We start from the raw sequence: 17,132 nt of genomic DNA on the forward strand, positions 1-17,132 counted from the left end.
AATAATAATAATAATAATAATAATAATAATAATAATAATAATAATAAAATAAATAAATATATAATATATAATATATATATATATATATAATATTTATAAAATAAATAATTATCATTTATAATGATAAATTATTTGTCATTATAACAGGAAAACATAAACGAGAAATGTCCAACATAAATAACAAAGTAAATACTCGTATTTAATATTTATTTGCTAATCTTATCAAACAAATACTGCTCACAATTGTATGGTATGAATCCCTTAACAATGGTATTTATGCAAATTAAATAAGCTACTAATGAATTTTGTGTGCAAACTAAATCATAGAAAACCTATGAGGACAATCTTAATTAGAAAATTTAGGTACATTTAATAAATAAAAAATATAATAAATACAAACAATTGTATTCAGATTCTCTGTCCCGATGTTTTTCGATGTCAGAAAAACCACAAAATAATGTTTTGGAATAAAAATAAAACATGATGATATGCATACGAGTTTAATAATAGCATATTTTAAAAGTGAATATTTACACTTGAAATAACGTATTATTAAAATAATACTAATCTCCTTCGTGTTTAATGAATTATTATTCTATGATAATAAAGTAATATTTTAAAACCAATGTTTTTCGATTATCAAATTATATTGGTTGCCCAAATCAATCAACTCAAATAAGTACCATTGTGTACTAAAATATTGGTTTGTGAAACACAAAATACATATTTCAAAGAAAATGAATGTACAAATACAAACAACGATTTAAGTATGAAATCAATATAAAAAATTTATCAAAAAATGTACACATAAAACATTCTGAAATTTGATTAATTTTCTATTTCGATAAGAAGGGCAAGAGACTTATCGGCCTGTATGAGGATGGGTCGTCTAAGGGTTTATCAGGTTTAGGAAATAATATAATTTTTGAGAATTTCCAAAGGATCGGAAAGTAGGAGAGTCTTAGGCATGCATTAAATATATATGTTACCAGTACTATTGCTTTTTTGGGGAGGCATCTAGCTACTTCTGCCGTTAATAGGTCGTAACCTGGCGATTTTTTTAAGGAGTATTTTTGGATAGCTTGTTTGATTTCATTGGGCGTGAAATATTTTTCAAGATGATTGGAGGTTGAGGGAAGGTCTAAACCAGCCTTTACCTCATCAACAAATTGAGGTATGAGTATGTTATGATGTGGTTGGAAGGTTTCATGTAGGTGTGCTTTAAGAACTTCGGCTTTATCGGTATCAGAAGAAGCAAGTGTATGGTCAGGTTTCTTTAGAGGGGTAGAAGGAGTTTTAATACTAAGTAATTTCTTGGTTTCTTTCCATAAGCTACCGTCGGAAAATGAAAGATTGGTTAGTTTTTGTTCTAGTGTATCCGCTTTGTTTTTAGCTAGGGTTTTTTTTTAGGGAGTTGGCTAACTTATTATAAGCGTTTTTGTGTGACGGTAGACGCGTGCGTTGATAAACTGCTCTGGCTCTACGTTTTTCCACAATTAGTGAGCGTATCTGTTCAGGAAGGGGAGTCAGATTCTGGACTGAGTGCTTAGAGGTGGTTAAAGTATTGGATAATGAGGCTGCTGAGTGGATAAGTTCGGATAAGTTATTGATTGCTTCGTCAATATCGTGCTCGGTCTTTAACTTTATTGAAAGATCAACTTTTTGGGCAATTATGTTATGAAATGTATAACGATTGGTTGATGGTGAGAAAAGAGAGTGGCTAACTGAATTTATTTGAGGAGTCGCATCAACATTTAGTATTACAGACGAGTGATCCGAGTTTAAGTCTAAGATATTGTTTACAGCACAGTATAAATTACTCGGAGTTTTTGAGATAAATATGTCCAGAATATCAGGTTTTTTTCCTGCGCGATGTTGGCCAGTATGTTGGATCAGGTGGTGCAAGTATTTTAAATTTTTTAACATTGGTAAAATTGTGAAATAGGTTACCGCGTGGGTTAGTAACTCGGCATCCCCAGCTTTGGTGCTTAGCATTAAAGTCACCACCCGCAATAAAGTTGTTAGGAAATGTGTCAAAATATTCGGTGAGATTAGTGTCTGTTATAAGGTGCTTGGGAGGGCTGTAAACTGCTGCAATACAAATAGGAATATTATTAAGTGTGATTGAGATGGCGCAGGATTGGATATGATTTTGAGAGAAGTTGGAAAGAGGATAGAATTTTAAGTTAGTTTTAATAAGTATAGCTGCCCCACCATGTGCTGTACCATCAGGATGGTTAGATTTTAGTAGGTAATAACCTGGAATGGAAATGTGAGAATATTTGGTAAAATGAGTTTCTGATATTAAGGCGATATCTATGCGCTTGTCAAAGAGTACTGTCTGGAGCTCATTAACATGATTTTTTAGGCCGTTAGCATTAAATAGTAAAATAGATAATGAGTTATTAGTGTAGGAATTAGTCATTGTTTTTGTTTAGAAGTGAAGTGATGACTTGTGTCAGGAGAGCAATTAAAGGGTTAATAAGAGATTTTAGTTCACCTACAAAGGAGGACATGAGTTGAGTTAGGTCGGAGGGTGGAGAAGGTTGAGGTGGTTGACTAGCTGTGGCCTGTGCATAAGTTTTTGTGGGATTAGATTCATTCTTATCCGAAAGGGTAGCGAGTGGGTGGCTTTCTTTTACATTATAAGGTTTAACATTTGGTTTGATAGTATCATGTAAGAAATTACTTTTATTGGTCGGCGTTTTTCGGCGTTGAAGTTCCTTGTAGACGATGCAACCACGGTAGTTGGCTGGATGATCTCCAGAGCATAGTACACATTTGGCAGGGGAGTCGGGCGACTTAGTGCATTCGGAAGATGGATGATGCGCGCTGCATCTAACGCAGCGTGCTGAATAACCGCAATACGCCCGGGTATGGCCGTAGTCTTGGCAATTTTGGCATTGGCTAATTAACTTAGGCTTGTATGGTTCTTCAACCTTAATTTTTGTGTGCAGAAGGGAAGATAATTGGTAGATTTGATTAGAGTGTTCGGTAGGTTCTAAATCGACGAAAAACAACGGGAGTGGGTGCTTGCTGGTTTTGTGTAGAACATTCGTGACTTGTCTGACTTCGAAGAGGCGCGTCTCGAGTTCAGATTTTATTAGTTCAACTGGCGTAGTAGGGTGGAGATTGCGGATAACTATCCTCGTGGGTTTGTCCTCCGCAAGTTGGTATGTGTGGTATTTAGCGTTATGTTCTTTTAAATAATGTATTAGAAGTCTATAAGATTCGGGATTGGCGGTCTGTATTTTTAAGCGGTCTGTGGTGGCTTTGCAAATGAAGTTATCAACTCCTATCAACTCAATTAAAGTTGTGCAGAAAAAAAAAAAAAAAAAAAAAAAAATATTTGATTCACGCATAAAACTGTGCTTACAAAATAAGCGATGTATAATCATTAAACAAATTAATATAAATTTATGATTGAAATTCAATAATACATTTATTGTGACGTTCTAATAATATAACAAATTAAATTATTTTCTCGATTTCAACAATACAGAGTATAAGACTTGTATTTTAATTACTAAATAAATACGTTAATAGTAATTTCTCAATATTGAATACTACATACGAGCATTATAATATGTAGTATTGTCCTTATTTTTTTGTTTAAATTTTTCGCAGCAGGTCAGAAATAATATTACATATACAACTATATTGGTCTGTACAAGGGTATCGTTTCAGACCTGTTTAAAACATATCGAAATATAAATAGGGTATTTTCATCGTTAAACCTCAATTAACAAGAAGAAAAAAAAAGAATCAAATCAAATGCTGGCACAACCCAATAAAGTATTGATCGAAATCAGTGGAGTGTAAACGCCAATAAACCTTGCTAACATTCAAAAAAATTTCTCAATGTGTATTATGTCAAGAATCATTAGCTATGTTCATGGGCGCCCGCAGGAAATTTATCAGGGGGGGAGCATAATGAAATCAAACACAAAAAAAAAAATACATTAAAAAAGTTTATTCCTTGTAAACTACAAATTGTGTAAGAATTATATGAAATCCAACACCAAAAAGAAAATTAAAAATATATTCCTTACAACCTAAAAAATTAGTTAAATAAAAACTGAAGCTATGTGTGCGTGGTGCGTCGATCGTCATAAGTGGTTTACACAATAGGCGATTAATATCAATTCACAGAATTGAAACGTATTTAATTTTGCGCGATTAATGTAATACGCATTATTTTGTAGGTACGCCTTATAATATATAACGATCAACACCACACGGCACGCACTAAAGTAAAAATATCGATAAAATGTTGATAAATCAAAATAAAAGTTAAAATATTCAACATTCTATTGAATTGCAGGGGGGCAAATGCCCCCTCTTTCCCCCTCCGGACGCCCATGGCTATGTTATTTTGATAAATATATATGTATGTGTCAATTTGATATAATATGATGTATGGAAAATAAACTAACCAAATGCAAAACAATTATTTTAGGAATCACCATGTATAGGTTGATATAATTCAAACCATTATATTATAGAAAGCATACTATAATCTGCAGTTGTTTTCTGTTACCCTCTATAAGTAAGTATTGGAATAAAATATTATAAAATAAAGTATTTTGATTGGTTATTTATTTATAGTTATTAAATATTATAACATATAATCATTGTATATCGAAAACAAACTTTCTAAAAGGTAATTATTTTGTTAATAAAAAGTTTGATTGCACGTAAATTTCATAACCTCTTTATTGTAAATTATTATTTTTTTTTATCAGAGTATACACAGATGCACAATATTTTATTGATTCTGCTGATAGAAAAATTATACAAATCTAATAATTAACTCACATGACATAACGAATTTATAACCAATATCTGTACTCATAACCGATATGCGTAAATGCAAATACTATATCTATATGTGCCTTTTCCCATGTGTATATGGTTCATTTAGTAAATATAAGGTCATATAACATATGAAAAATAGTCGTGTTTACAAATCTGTCAGATTAATTGGCAGAAAATTAATAAAAATCATTCAAACGTAATATATCCAAATGTATGGGTGTTGTATTGAATAATTATAATACACTCGGAGAAGTGTTGTGGTTATAATTTTTATTGAACGATAATAACACGAAAAGGCTGCAGTAATATAACATTATGTGGAACTTTTTAGTAAAAAAATAATTACTTAAGTGTCAAACTTCAGAAACGATAAAAAATAATTACTGAAAAGCCTTATCAAAATTATATGCTAAACGATTACGTTTAGCTATTATTATAATGTAATTTTCAATTGTTTCTAATAAAATAACAAAATATTTAATTAAAATTAAAAATTATTAAATGGTTTATACTCGTAAATGAATATATAAATAAAAAAACAAATAATTTATTTATAGAAATAAATAAATAAAAGTTTGCCTAGAAGTATTATTATATTTCTAGATGGCTTTTATTGTTGAATATCGGTTTCCAACAAATTAAATGTAACAAGCGAATGCAGTGATATCTAAAAGCTGCATCCACACTAACAATTAAAAAAGAATATGATTTATTCGGGTATTATAAAATCATTCGTATAAATATCCATAGATCACAATAGTATCCACAGAAAACAATTTATTAAACCATATTATTATGATATAATATGATTATATAATACTGGTTTTATTTTATGACCGTATTAAGTTGGTTTGTTATACATTTTTATCGCGTCGAGAATCTAGTGATAATATATACATTTTTATCCACTAGGGCCATCGGCTACGATTTCACATTGCTAATTTAATACGGGGGAAAAAACCCACGAGTGCTATCAATTATTATACGTGCAGGACGAGTGGGAAGGAAAACAGTGCGGGTAACAAACATGTACTCGAATACCATGCGCGAGTAATAATAATGATTCTACATAGTAATCGTATAAATGTGACGCGGGATTGTATTGTGATTTAGATGAGTTACATCGGACTTAATTTTGCATAAAACCACGTACGCAACGTTAGTAACAAAATACATTTTTACCATATTTTTGTTCAAATAATGATCGCGTAGTAACCGCGATTTGATGTGACAATAAACTGTTCCCCTTTGAAACGACTATACGGGAGCGTTTACAAAAAAAAAAATCTGGGATAGTTTCTAAGATTTTCAGGGGTTACGAGAAAAACAATTATAACAAATAATGTCAGAAAACTGCCTATTTATTATATTTTAGATAGACAAAGCCTAATGGTTGTTAAGTATAAAATTAAATAGATTTTCTGAAAATTTTGTGAGAAATTGAATCCTTAATTTTCTTGTAAGCACGTCTATGACAGAACAATCATTTAATCTGTAATATAAAATCAAAAAACACCTGTTAAAATCAAATAGCGAATAATCTTTATAATGGACATTCTTAAGGACTACGAATATGTAAATTGTATTGTAATAATTTTACTTGAAATATGAGCACAGTTTTATATCGTTAATTATTTCATATTTACATATTTTTATTTATATTTATTTGAAAATAATGATGATTTATTGAATCATTCACCATTGTAATCATAATTTTAGTTGTATTTGTGAATGTTATATTTAAACTATGTGAACAAATAATAATAATAATTGAATCATTAATTATTTTTGTTTTGTGGTTTTTACCATCCATGGTGCATTCATTTTTCAATAAGTCGATAATTTAGTTATTACGGGATAAAAATGAATGAACTTAATCTGAACCTGCAACACGATTAATTGTATCACTTAAGGATATGCATGTACAAAATATTATTAAAATAATAATATAGTAAAGTGTTAATTTTAGAATCTATGCATACGAAGACATATAACAATTATTATGGTTATTATGGTAATTCAGATTAAAATGTTTAATTTTTTTAATATTCGAAAATAAAAGTGTTTTTAAGAAATGACTACCAAAAGTATTATGCATTTAATACGTTACGTATTTTTTTTTCGATTCCAAAATACATACATGAATATAATTACATAAAGTCAATATTGAATTATAAAAGAAGTAAATTAATTAAATTTGGAATAGACGACGTTAATTATTTGCAATGGTGGAATTCCTGTTGAATTAATTTAAATTATTTCGATAAAATAAACTTGTCGAATAATTATTACGACAAATTAAGCCTAATGAACTAATTACGTACAATTATTTTAATGAAATGTCAATTCATTATATTTAAAAAAAAAATTGTTTAATTAAATTTACTATAGACGACTTAAATTTATGATTTCAATATCAACATATTGTTTTTAATCATATCCAGCTTGCAAGTAAAGCTGTTAGTCTTAAAACTATTGTAATATTTATATTGAATATAAAATTGTATAAATAACTTATACTTCTTGTATCGATGTTCGTATTAATAAACATATGTAAATGAAACGCATAACTATTTTATGTCTACAGTAATTACACGGATCTCAACATATAGTGTTTATGTAGAGATCTATGTGATTCAAGAAGAAGGTCCCACATTAAGACTCATCAACAGATCTGAACAATAAGCTCGAAAGTTATCTGGGATAAAGTACAAGAACAATATACTGCCAAAAGTACAATATTTGAGAGTTTACTGTTGGTAAATGATTATCTTCATTGATGTTATCGTGATGTCTATAATTTACAACCGAGTTAGTTTGTTTTAAGTATTTTTAAAATTATTAATTGTAACGGATAAATTTGTCAAAGTTTAATGTCCATTTTGTGTTTTATCTTTGTGACTGGTTCATCCGAAAAACACGTACCTACCTCTTTCAGGTACAACATCATATTTGTGGATTATATTACAAAAATACAATTCACATAATAATATACCTTGTTAGTGTAGGGTTAGATATATTTTATACATCATATTCAGTATTGAATCCATATAGGTTACTATCACTTTATTTCTGATTAAACGTTCAAATGAATAATATAAAACATAACACAATAAGACCCATATTTAAGTACCTATAAATAACAGCTATCATAAACATACGAGTATCAATACGTCCTGAGTAAATTGAGTGTGAGATTGGTCAATTACTTCGCTCATCACAGATCAAATAATGCTACATTGTCATTAATTTTTTTTAAAATATGTATGATTGTTATTCGTTATATTTTAACCATAATAATTCAATGAAGTAATATTGTACAGTCGCTTTAAATGACGACTTGAAATATTATATAAATTGAAACATCTAATAACATAGTTTTTTTAAAGATTATTTCACGAAAACTATTAATTTAATCAATAACTTTTATTGTAGTAATGATTCGATTTTTTTTTTTTTTTTAACAAAACTTCAAATATTATAAACTAGTTTTCTTTAAATGTTTTATAACAAAAAAAAAAGTTTTTGTAAAAATACAATTTTTGAGAGAATGTTAAAATATATTTCCACGTTCATTAAAAGTATTTAAAATAAATATTTAAATATTAAATAATATTATTATTATATTTAAATATTATGCCTTTTAATAAATGTTTTATTTTAGCAATCAAGAATACAATATAAAGAAACATAATTCGTTTAAAATATTTTGTACGTCCGATCCCAATTACTTTGTTAAATGTAATATATGCAAGGGACCGTGTATGGAAATAAATTTACAGCCCAAATACGTACGAAATACGTAATCACTATAAAAATAAACAAATAAATAACACAAAACTCATCATTCTACAACCAATATAATAAAAATGAATGTACACACATAATAACGCTTGGGTTCTTTTAGTATAGTTCTGTGAATCTAAATAATAATATGCCGTTTACTGCCGTATTTATTGCTGTAGGTTAAACAAATCCATTGCGAGCCAATAATATATTAACTATAATACGTCTAATAGAATGACGAAAAAATGGTTTTGATTTGTACGCGACAACGCTTAAATAGTTGAACACATAAGCTTAAAAAAAAAGTATAAATACCGTATGTACTTGTAGTTTGTTTTTCTAAGCATCCATTATTTGATTCATACATTATATGTATTTTTTTACAAATTCTGATTTATAGAAAATGTACACTTGCTTGTATGTATTTATATTTTAAAACAATGTTTTATATTATATAGACTTTTTATACTTTTTAAGAAATATCTTATGACAATACCAATATTTGATTTTTCAAATGTAAGCACTATTTTTTTTTTTTTTTTTACATAAATAATTATTCGATTGATTTTTTGGAAATTTTGTTGTAAACGTGATCATTATTCCAATTTAAGTATTTTTTTAAATAATTCAAGTTTAATGTTTTACATTTAAATTGTTAAATAATGATTTTATTTAATACGTATATTGTGATAAACATTTAGATTCAATTTGTGTTATCTTGAAGCAATATAGCAAATATCGTGTATAAAAATGACATATATCATCATATTATCAAAATATACTAAGAACTGGAGAGTAACAATCAAAAAAATTATACCAGATCTTTAAATGAATTTGAAAGTACTGATCTGAATTTGACTGTGCTACACCAAATTTTCGTAAGGAAATTGATATCATCGTTTGAGAATAAATGTTAATATTGGTAGATATAAGATGATCAGTGAGAGATACAAAAAATCTCTGTATTGAAATATGTAGTCTTGTAGTACATATAAATTTTCCATAAATCAAAGTTTGAAAAAATTTAAACTCGGAGCATAAAAAAGGGTAAGCATGCTTAAAAGAAAAGTAAAAATATTGATGAATATCACTCAGTTGTGAGACACTTGATTACATATATTTAATTAGTCGACATTATATATTTTAATTTGATATTTTTATTAGAATCGGGTTAGTTTTCTCAGTTGGCCATTCGATCAACCATCGCGAGGTACAAAACGTAATGTCCGAACTAACCGGCAGCAGTGACGAGGTAGCTCGCTGCGGGAAATCACAACAGAAACGCGGTACACATTTTGGTGCTCGATTACGTTGTTCCACTCCTTAAACGCGTTCTATTATTCAAACTGACAATACCATAAACGTCGACAAATGCCTGCCATTTGCTATTAGCGACCGGATCGACGGTGGAAGGACCGTAATTAGTTAGCACAAAGAGCAAACGACCCATTGACTTGTCGATAATCTTCTTTACGGTAAACGTATAAATATACGAGTTAGAATATATCCGTTTTTCACGATATCTAGATGGAAATAGCGGCAAACACACTGTGACCGTCTTATAGCCTAACTAATGTTAAATCATTAACAAAGCTCCTAATTTATAAAAATCCGATTGAAAAAGTGATGCACCAATCGCATTTTTTTTTGGTGCATGTGCTATTGTATATCTAAGATGAGTGCGTATGAATATAAAGTATAAGGGGGGGGGGGATTTGAACGTAAACATGAATGTTCAAGTTTTATCACTTTATCACGGTTATTATGTTTACGACTGACTAGACACGCGTGTGCATGTACGACAACGGTTTACGGATGAAGTAAATGTAAATCGAGAGAAAGAAAGAAAGGGAAGAGAGATGGGTGGCTGAAAATCGAAAAAAAATATATGAAAGAAGAACAAACGACCTATTTATATATATATATATATATATACACACATACATATACCATAAAGATATTTTGCAGTGAACGCAAGAGGGATGCTGCTGTGCGATATTGAAGACGAATGGAAATTTCTTTTTGCACAAATGTGCGTGCATTTGTGAGTGTGTTTGTGTGTATAGCCATTGCAGTAAGCAGAAGAATCTTTAATATTTATTACACCGTGACGGGATGCCTGTATACCACGAATAAATCTTTAGTAGTAGATTTTTTTATTCGCATCATTGTATACTCGTACATATAAAACTGTGTCGGTACGAATCGTAGGTATAAAATTATTTGTGAAAAAGAGAAAGGGGAAATAATGAAAAAAAACGTGTGAAATACGATTGGGTGGCTGACACAGGATCATTGTACTAAGACGCAATGAAGAGATGAAAAAAATAAATGTATATATATATATATATATATATTTATAACGTATGAACGAGTGTCCTAATTCTAGTTCAATTATTTGCCGTTACCGGGTTTATGTATTGTTGTTATCTAGCAACATTAAATAATGTCTATTTAAATAAAATTTAAATAAGATTTTTTTATAAATATTTTATATATGTATACTAATTAGTTATTAAACTGATTATTATCATTATATTATAAAATTATTACAGTTACATAAATATTATAAAAATATTACATTGAAAATGTCTCGCATTTTATTAGGTGAACGACATAATACTGCTTCTTCTAAAGCATAATCTCACTGATTTTCATATTTTACTAATCCAAGCTTAACATGTGGCTTGAAATGTCAGATACTTGGTATTGTTCACAGTCTTAAAAATGAATAATTTATATATTTGTTGGACTTTTACGTGCTGAAGAAGAAGACAAAAATAATAACATTCAATCATGTTTAGGTGTATTTTTTAACTCTGAACTGATCAACCTACGACATTATGGAATTGTTATGATGAATTTCAAATAAAAATGGGAAAATATTGCTAGTTACAACCAATTCGCAATAACAACCTTTGATAGTTGTATAGATCATTTCACAAACATAATCTTCAACAGTGGAAATGTAATCATCATTTCAACTGCAAGACACAGTAACAAGGTTATTCTACTTATCAGACATACGAAACAATTGTATTTCAGATTTCCTAACATCTTTCTTGAATGTTAAACAAATTAAATGAAATTGAACGGAAAAGGCAGAAACCATCACCGATAATAGTCTTCAATAGATGACATTTGTTTTTAAAAATATACATATAATGTACTACTAGAGGCTTATAAGTGCTTAATCTTTCAGCAGGTTCGCTTCCTCGTATTATATGAGTAGGCGCGTGTCGTAATTTATACAACAGGTTGGACTATGCGTTGATTATGAATGAAAAATGATTATGAAATTAACAGGTGCAAATACGTATTTCATGTGACCGGATGGAAACGCTTAAAATATACTTCGAAAATAATATAAAAAATAGTATTCTACGGATAAGATGGCATTAATTACAATAACAATAAATAAATATATTTTCTCGGAACATGTGCTTCAAACGTTGTCAGCCAATTGCTATTATTATTTAATAGTTTATTATTTAAACACTTTACATGTAAACATTTATTTTTGCCGATTTCAAACCCCTAAAATCATAATTTTTAAAAATATTTTCTCAGTGCACGATAAAATTATAATATTCATCTATCCTCAAAATGTCAAGTCGATAACTCATATAGGTTCAGATCTGAGTTGATTAAAAATAAGGAAGGCACTTTCGTATATACGAGTGTATATATTGGTATATATTTTTAATGTTATTAATTTAGATCCTCGGTAAAGCGAAAAATTGAGTATTTTTCAAAGTAGGGGAGGAAATATTTTTCTAATTATGAAATAAATGTTGAAATATTTCATAGAGTTACCAGATGGAAAAGTATTTCTAACATAAACTACAATTTACAAAGATCGAAATAAGTTTAAGTTGTAAAATTACATATTGGTGGCAACACGTGGAGGAAGATCCTAATAGGATTAGTAGGTATAATTTCATTTTTATATTTGTATATTTTCAATAACTATAGAATTTTGGTTGAGGGTGCAATTATAATAATTAGAGATTCTGACAAATAATTTAAAAACTTGAACAATACTTAAAATAAATAGGTACATATCACACTTAAAAAAAAAAAAATATGCATCTTAACAATTATTAACACTTTTAATATTTACCTTTTCGATATTAAATTAAACATGAAAACGCTTTATGACAATGTTTATCATATAATATATTCTTATAACTCTAGATATAAGAGAATAAACGAATTGAAACAAATGTTAAACATCCAGCACTATCCTTATCTCACTTATTATACTGTGTTTTTTTGTTTTATTTCTTCACGGATAAACTACCTGTGTGGGTATACGTTATAAATAAGACTTATTTTCCATTGGGTGATTGATTAATAGAAATAATATATTTGTGTCATAGAAATAACAAACCATTTCATTGATACAAAAACGTTTATAGAAATATTTCTAAAAAAAAAAAAACCAAAACAAAAGAAATGTGATTTATATATTACTACGAGAATATACAAAACGTTTACAATAAAAAATAAAAATAAACGTATAATTACTTTTTTTAAATAAATAAAATTTAGAAAATGTATGTACAGCTGATTTATAGTTAACATTTTAAACTAGATATAAAAAATTAATGTATCTTTCCTATAATCTGATTACGAAATACTGATGTTATTCTTATTTAAACTTTCAAAGTAAAAAAAATAAAAATGTGTTCTTTAAATAGTAATTTTACTAAATAATTATTAAATCAGTTTTTTATTTTCTTAATTTAAAGTAAAATATCGGCTCATAATAATAATTAAATATTGTCGTTTTCGAGTGGAAAAAAACAATAGATTAATAAAATTCAAATTTTAATTTTACGAAAAAATAGTAGAAATCATAAAATTATCATAATTTTTATTTTAAAATGTTCAGTATAAAATAAATACAGTTGTATTTAATCACTTCGCGTCCAAATTAAAACAATTGTGTTGGTTTTAAACTAATAAAAATATGTAATTTTTTTTATAAAATATTGATTAAAAATAAAATTGAATTTTCGGATAAAAAATGAACACTAAAATAATAATTATCTATACAATATGTGGAGCTTAAATATTCTAAATGAATTTATAACTTAAAAAATAATTTAATGATTTCAGTGAAATGGGTAATTTCATAAGTTACAGGATTATATTCCAATACATCATAATTAACATAAAATATGTGTTTTTCAATTGAATTTTCGATGAGATTTAGCAAAACAATTTCCAAGCTAATTGGATTTTTAGATTTAGAAAAAGTTCTTATCATAATGTATAAAACATATTTTAAACGTTTTAAATTATTCAAAAATGTTATATTTACCAATACTTGGATACCATATCACGATAAATATATTTTATGAATAGATGCATACATACAACTATTTTTTTTATATATTTTATTTTAGATAACAAAAAACTTATTTTTCGAGACGAATTCATTTTACGTACATATATTAAATTATCATCCAATAATATTTCATTATAAGCATAAATTCTATTGAGCTCTTGAATTTCTAGGGTTTCGAGTATAAAATTAGCCATTTCATAATTTGGACAAGTCCACAATACATCAAATTATTACATAATAAGTACATTAGGCAGTGTCTATGGATCAATGAAACAATACAAGTGTTATATGTTAATATACATAGAAATTGTATTTAAATGTATAAAGGAACGCTATGTATCATCTAATCCAGCGTTCTTTACTAGAATTTTAGAAAGGGCCAAATGTAATTTTGAAAATTACTTGCGTGTCGCAAACATTTTTAATAATAATAACCGTAACATTGATTGAATTTCAGAAAAAATTTCTTTTTTTAATTCAACTAGTTAATCTTCTCTTATTTTATAATTTTTAGAAAATTCAATTTGCTGAGTTTTGTAATAACGATTAATATTATAACGTTTTGGAATATTTATGGTTTTACGATAAATTAAATATAAAGCATTATGTTTCTCACTAGAAATATAGAAAAATTCAATCTTCCAACTGTCTTGAAATATTCTATGTTCATATTTAATCTTACGTTTCGCCATGATAGAGAATTAAAATATACATGGTAAAATACAAATGGACAATAAGCGATAATGGATAAACGTATCAGACAAGACTACGCGGTGGAAATGAATAAACGCATAATCGTAGGTACATGGTTATCTGGCCAACTGGTAATTCAATATAAGTTTAAAATAGAAAGATAAAATAAATAAAAACAATAAGATTAAAAGCAACATTCATTTTATTCTCTGTTTATAGAATTTTGGATTTTAGAGTACAATTATTTGTAGTGCTGGCCGCACTAAATTTGTTAAAGGACCGCGTAGTGAGGACCGCTGATCTAATCTAAACTATGCGCTTTCTCATAGTTAACAGTGCATATAGTGTAAATGATTACAAGTAGAGAAAAACATTTTTTTAAAGTTTAACACGTATTCGAGTGGTATATAAATAGGTTTTCTTAAAAAAAAATTAGGTTTATATATGTATGTAAAAGTTAGTCATGATTGTACAATATTTTTGCAACATAACATTACATTTTTGAAGATGCCGAAATATAAAACTACCTTATATAACCAGTAGTTAATTATGTCCGCTCAGTCGCAACAGTTGGGGCTACGGCAACGGGTTTTCCTGGCTGTCCTTCTGCCAGCTGACTGTTTTTAGTTGTTACTTCAGATCTGGGACCATATTTCCGGAGTATGAATTATTCCTGGGATACCTCGACGCGCTAGGGAAAACGCCATGATCATACTGGCTGGCGACTTTAACGCCTGAAAGGTCGAGTGGGGCTCGAAGGACCAACATTCCATAGAGGCAGCTCACTGACCGATCTCGCCGCCAGACTGGGACTGATCCTGGCCAACTCGGGAATCACCCTCACCTTCGTGAGTGGGGCATTCACCTCGATAAAATATGTCACGTTATATCGAGGTTTCGATATCACGAAATTGTATAACGTGGTATGACGGGATCAAAAAAACACTCAGGGCTATCAACGAATGGATGGCGAGCAGGAACTTAGAGTTAGCCCATCAAAAGAGTGAGGCGGTAATTCTCTTCCGGAAACGGGTGCTCGTCTCGCCTCAGTATATGATTGGTGGTCATCAGATTCCCATGTGCAACGAGATCAGATACCTCGGGGTCATTATCAAAAAAATGTCTGACCTTCGCGGCCCACGTCAATACCAAGAAGGTGGCACATTCAGCCGCAGCGCTGGCCAGACTAATTCCGAATATAACAGGTACAGTCCAGTGACAAAGAAAGCTGCTCGGCTCCGTCATAGATAGTCAACTGCTCTACGCCGCTCATGTGTGGATTCATGTCATCGCCGATTTCACCAGAACCAGGACGAGTATTGATCGGCCGCAGAGGACCGCCATCCTGAGGGTGATCCGGTGCTAACACACCGTCTTGTATGAGGTCGCATTGGTTCTGGCCTGCACACTGCCCGCTGATCTCACTGGATTCAAAAGATGCAGGATAGGGTCCTGGCTGCGTTCCCCAATAGAGCTGCACAACTGCGGTCATCAAAAGCGGCATTGAAACAAGAAGAGAGAAAATCGACAATCGCTCTATAGCAAGTGACATGATTTGCGACCATGAAGGCATCTTAGACGCGTCGTGCCATTTTGAACATTGGAAGATGGTTAGAAAGATGCCCCTGTTATTCCATATAACACAGGCACTGACGGGGCACGGCTACTTTCAGTGGTACCTGCATCGGATGTCTAAGGCCGCTAACCTACGCTATTGTACAGTACTGAGACGACTCCGATACCGCCAAACACACTCTGTTCATGTGTCGTAACTAGGAAGGGTTTCACAAACCTCTCAGAGTCCAGCTAGGCCATCGACCGTGTTTTGCTAATCTCCCGGACATCATCTGCGAACATTCGAGCCGCTCCCGGCGGATCTCCAATTGAAGTTCACGGTGCTGAGAGAAACTGAGGAGATATTCAGGCTGTTTAATGGAATAGTGAAGCATATCTTGTCTGCAAAGGAGAAGGAAAGAGCTCGACAGGCCTCAGAATCAAGGAACGGATCGCCCGATCCTGGTAACAATCTTAGTTAAGTTTATCTAATATTGTAGCCGAAGGCAACTTCGGATGAATAGTCTCTCATATTTGTACCATAATATACAAGGGTATTTTAATTTTAATAGTTAGTGGGTGGAAGATTGGCCCTCCGGTGCTGATTGTTTTTGTAATTGATTACTCAATAAACGATGGGGACCAGAGGGTAAGTATTGGTAACATGGTTCCTTTTATAGTCCTTAATACCACGAAAAAGAAAAAAAAGTTAACTGTGTATAAATATTAATTATTTTGCTGTGCGGTAGCATTAAATACCCATCAATATTCTAATGCATTACTCTTCGACCATCCAAATCACTTATAATCCTTGAAAATAAATACAAGTACAACCTTCGATTATAATATGTTGATGTTTTCAAAATAAAATATTTTTCTGCAAAACATTGAATTTAAAGAAGAAAACTATATTTTGATACTCATA

General features: G+C 29.8%; 1 pseudogene; it reads left to right on the forward strand.

The window, feature by feature from the left end:
- The first annotated feature begins 15,615 nt into the window (after positions 1-15,615).
- On the forward strand, positions 15,616-16,689 carry LOC112684721 (annotated as a pseudogene).
- The last annotated feature ends 443 nt before the right edge of the window (positions 16,690-17,132 follow it).

This window comes from Sipha flava, unplaced genomic scaffold (genome assembly GCF_003268045.1).
Source record: "Sipha flava isolate LNK unplaced genomic scaffold, YSA_version1 256_pilon_pilon, whole genome shotgun sequence".
Lineage (NCBI taxonomy): Eukaryota > Metazoa > Arthropoda > Insecta > Hemiptera > Aphididae > Sipha > Sipha flava.